Raw genomic sequence first — 5073 nt, forward strand, 5'->3', positions numbered from 1 at the left:
GGTCCTTCTCCGCAGAGCTCCTCTCCAGCAGGTCATCCCCCAGCCTGTCCTGATACATGCGGTTGTTCCTTCCCAGGTGCAGGACTCTACACTTGCTCTTGTTAAACCTCATTTGGTTTCTTCCTGCCCATCTCTCCAGCCTGTCCAGGTCTCGCTGAATGGCAGCACAGCCTTCTGGCATGTCGGCCACTCCTCCCAGCTTTGTATCATCAGCGTACTTGCTGAGGGCAGACACTATTCCTTTATCAAGGTCGTCGATGAAGTTGTTGAACAAGACCGGACCCAGCACCGACCCCTGGGGAACACCGCTAGTCACAGGTCTCCAGCCGGACTCTGCGCCGCCGATCACCACCCTCTGAGCTCGGCCAGTCAGCCAGTTCTGAACCCACCTTACTCTCCACTCCTCTATCCCATACTTTCTCAGCTTTGCTATCAGGATGTCATGGGAGACAGTATCGAAAGCCTTGCTAAAGTCAAGGTAGATGACATCCACTGCTCTCCCCCCGTCTACCCAGGTGGTGATGCCATCATAGAAGGCTACGAGGTTGGTCGAGCACGGCTTCCCCTTGGTGAATCCATGCTGACTACTCCCCATAACATTCTTCTCTTCCAATTGCTTGGAGATGGCATCCAGAACAAGCTGTTCCAACACCTTTCCAGGGACAGAGGTGAGACTGACTGGCCTGTAGTTTCCCGGATCCTCCTTCTTGTCCTTCTTGAAGACCGGAGTGACATTGGCTATCCTCCAGTCTTCAGGCACCTCTCCTGTTCTCCAGGACCTTTCAAAGATGATAGAGAGCGGTTCGGCGATCACCTCTGCCAACTCCCTTAGCACACGTGGATGCATCCCATCAGGACCCATGGATTTCTGTGCGTTGAGCCCACTCAGACGCTCCCGAACCACTCTCTCGTCAACCAGGTGGGAGCCCTCCATTTCCCAGCCCCTTTCTCCTCCCGCCAGGGTCAAGGAGTCCCGGGGGGGAGTCCTTGAAGCAAAGACTGAAGCAAAGAAAGCATTCAGCACCTCCGCCTTCTCGGCGTCTCCCATTACCAGGACACCCCCCTCGTTCAGTAAGGGACCCACATTATCCCTAGTCTTCCTTTTACTGTTTACATACTTAAAAAAACCCCTTCTTATTATCTTTTATCTCTTTTGCAAGCCTCATCTCTAGGTGGGCTTTAGCCTTCCTCGTTGCATCCCTGCAGGCCCTGACAACACTTCTATACTCCTCCCAAGAGGACAGGCCCTTTTTCCACATTCCATAGACCTTCCTCTTCCTTTTGATCTTATCGATAAGCTCCTTGCTCACCCAAGCAGGTTTCCTGCCCCCCTTCCCCGATTTCCTACTCTTAGGGATGCACCGATCCTGAGCTTGGAAGAAGTCCTGTTTAAATGTAGCTCAGCTCTCACAAGCACTCTTGCCTTCTAGTAACCTAGCCCATGAGATACCATCTGACGTCATGCTGAACAATTAATATGGGGGGGCTGGCCGGGGTGGGGGGGAAGGGATGGATCCGCTGCTTGGGGACAGGCTTGTCAGCGGGTGGTGAGCAATTGCATTGTGCATCACTCGTTTTGTACACACTATTAGTAGTAATACTATTATCATTATTATTATTTTCCTGTCTTTTCTGTCCTAATAAACTGTCTTTATCTCAGCCCACAGGCTTTCATTTCTTTCTAATTCTCTCCCCTATCCCAGAGAGGGAGGTGGGAGGGTGAGCGAATGGCTGTGTGGCGCTTAGCTGCCGGCTGGGTTAAACCACAACAATAAATCATCTGGTGAAACCAGATGGTCATGGTGAAACACCTCAGCTCCATGCACAACCACAGTAGCTAAGTTTAAGTTTTCCCTGACGGCACGTGTTCCCTTAATTCCAGTGTATTTAACGTGGGCTTGGGACCTGGCCATTCTGGGTCTTTTTGGCTATGAACCAAAGGGGATTGCATTAACGTCAGGGTAAAGCATAGTTTTATCATTTCAAACTGCTGATTTTTCATTCTCCGTCTACATGCAGTCCACTCAGGATTCCTGTGAACGCAAAAGGAAAGAAAATGTGCTTGGTTGTATTCAACCGGCAGGGTTAAAAAGAGGGTGAAATCCACTGAGTGCTAATCCGGTGTACTTTTCCTGAACAATCTTTGGCTTCCCATGCGTAGAGGTTTTTGGGGATAGTTGGTACCATTGCTACTGTTCCAGTCTGAGGCATTTTTACCAGCACAGGTTGTCCAGTGTGAAATCCTGTAGGATATTCTCCTGGTTTAGTATAATGCTTGGGGTGATTGTATTGGTAGATGCACAGAAGACTTTCATTTTGGGGCAGCCATCTAAGGATGGGCAGCACCTTGTATCAATGTCACTATTTCTGCCATGTTTGGAACTGCGGCAGTCAAAGGCGTGGTGTTAGCATTTAACTGTCTGTAATCCATGGTAAAACGCCATTGCCCGGTTGGTTTCTTTACCAGCCACACCAGTGAACTGTAAGGTGAACGGGTCCTTTTAATAATGCCTCTTTCTTCCAATTCTGTTACCACCCCGTCAATTCCCATAAGTGCTGCTGCTGGCAACAGATATTGCCGAACATTAGTGATTTGAGAGCAGGGTAAGGGTATGGATGTTTGTAACAGACTCAGTCTCACTGTGCCTGAATCCCTTTGATGTGTCATGAAACTCCACACCATCCCATCTGGGAGTTTCCACATTCATCCACCCAGTATGTCAAATCCTAAAATATTAGTACATGCAGCACCAACTAATACTTCTGCCCTGGTTAATCTTCATACCTCTGGCAGCCAGAGTGAAATTTTTGTGGTGGGACATTCTTTCTTCACACTGTCGATTCCTGTGAATTTAACCCTGCGTCGACCAGGTCTTATGCCCGGGGTTTGTGCTGTCTCATGGGTAATTATTGACATTTGAGCCCTGGTGTCAATGAGAAAGTTTACCAATATTTTTCGGGGTCCAACGGGAAGGGCAATGGTAGGGTCAGAGTATTCAACAGAGAGCCATTGAATTGCTAATACCCGCCGAGCAGGGTGGCTCACTGACCTCCCTGGGGATAGGAGTTTTTTGCTGAGCTTCTGCCTCGTCAATTGGGCTTGGTGCAGGTGTACTTTCCTTATGGGTTGGGGTTTTCCAGTTAGGCAATTCTCCCCAGCTGGAATATTTTCCTTACCCAGAGATTGGACTAATGTACGGAGAACCTCCGTAGAGATGCCAAGCAAGATTGGTCAGGGTACACCCAAATCTAGGGCCTTACGCCACAACTCACCCTGTTCCTTATTAGGTTTGAACCTCTCTTTGAATTTGGGGTATTTGGGATTTTGAGTGTGGATTTGGCGAACTCACCAGGAGTGATCTGGGGACTTAATACTGGATGAACTAATCCAGTCCATTCGGCGTCCATACTTATTTATGTCTTGTGCAATTTCACTCCAGGTGGGAATGGGGGAGTGCAGATTTTGTCTACAAACGCAATCACCTTCCCTATGAACAGCTTGTATGCGATCCTGGGTATTTGCTACAAACATCTTAAGACAATCAGGGAGTCCACGGATGAGAGGGGTTAATTGAGCTGGGTCGATAGGGGCTGTGATATATGGAGTAATAATTCGTGTCAAGAAGATGGTTGATGTTAATAAAGAAGGGGGAGATGTGGGAGTGTGGTCATGGGGGTCGACAAGCCCCATGGTTGGTGATAACATCAGACTCTTAACGATGAGGCCATCAGGAATGTAGAGTTTAGAGGGAACAAAGAAGGGTGATTCGGGAGACGCCATGCCGTCTTGGGTTGCTTGTTCTCCAGCCGTTAAGGCATGGAAGCTGCTGGGGGTTTGCTGGTTGCCGGGCAAAGTTGTTCGACCAATGAAGAGTTAGGGGAAAAGGACTGCTGTGGGGCGAATGGTATAAAAAGGGAGCCTGTCCTCGATGATGAAAACAAACAGGGACATGAACTACAGAAACAGGGACAGGCTAACAGAACAGGGACCAGGACAGGAACAGGGACATTGATGGCCTAATGAAGATAGGTTCGGCCAAACTCAGCAAACTGCTCGAGGAAGCTCGCATAGAAAGTCGCTGGAAATAGGCGCACCAGAGCTGGAAGGAAGCTCAAGCTGAGGGAAGCGGACCCGCGCACACAACTGCCCCTCGCTGGCCGAAGGTAAGCAGTTGCGCATTATGGGGAATCATACGTCCTTAGAAACAAAGACTGTCCTGGTAACCTTACAGCTTATTCTCTTTATTAACAATCAGACAGTTTATGATCCTGAAACATGGGACCAAACTGAGGTCAAGGTGTGGGACTCTGCTACTAAAAACGACAAGGTTGCGGTGGGATTGCTCGGCACCTGGCGAGCAATCTGAGGCCTTAAAGAGCCATGTGGGACCACAATCAGAAACGTGTGGTTTGCCAGACAGTGAGGGAGCTGCGGGCTCATCCACCGATCCTTCTGCTACACCATCGGCCCCCCCGCCGCTACTGCCATCGCAGGACTTTGCTGTTACGCCCCCGGTGACCTGAACGTTCCTTTTGATCCAGGCCCTATAGGCCCTGAAAAGGAGCCGGATCTGTTTCCCTTCGATCCGGGAGGAATAGGATACATAAGGCCCGAAGGCCAAGTTGCTTAACAACTTAAAGCGAGACATATTGTTCCCACGACTAGCCCTGGAATTCTCCGGTGTTTGTAATCAAGAAAAGGAATGGAAAATGGAGACTGTTATATGATCTGAGAAAAATTAATGAAGTCATGGAAGATATGGGAGCACTTCAACCAGGATTACCAGCTCCAACTATGCTCCCCCAGTCATGGACATTAATAGTAATAGACTTAAAGGATTGTTTGTTAAACACTTGCCAGAATTCGGAAAACTTTGCCATGTTTATGTTTCAATTGATACCTTTTCTGATTGTACATATGTATAGGCGTACTCGGGTTTCTTATGAATATGTAAAAGCGATGTTCTATATATTTAGAAAGTTCGACGGTTGTGTGTGCGTGTTGGTAGAGCGTAGACTCCCCGTGCACCCAGCGCTGTTTACTTGCCTTTTATAAATATTACTAAATTCAGA

The 5073-nt window shown here is 48.5% G+C and overlaps 1 long non-coding RNA gene across 1 annotated transcript; it reads left to right on the plus strand.

Annotated features, from left to right (window-relative positions):
• Positions 1-517: 517 nt before the first annotated feature.
• Positions 518-5073, plus strand: LOC310888963. Its single transcript, XR_014576281.1, has 2 exons — positions 518-4164; positions 4257-5073. It is a non-coding gene; the product is annotated as an uncharacterized lncRNA (long non-coding RNA).

The sequence above is a fragment of the Anser anser genome (assembly GCF_964211835.1).
Source record: "Anser anser genome assembly, contig: SUPER_W_unloc_8, whole genome shotgun sequence".
Classification (NCBI taxonomy): Eukaryota; Metazoa; Chordata; class Aves; order Anseriformes; family Anatidae; genus Anser; species Anser anser.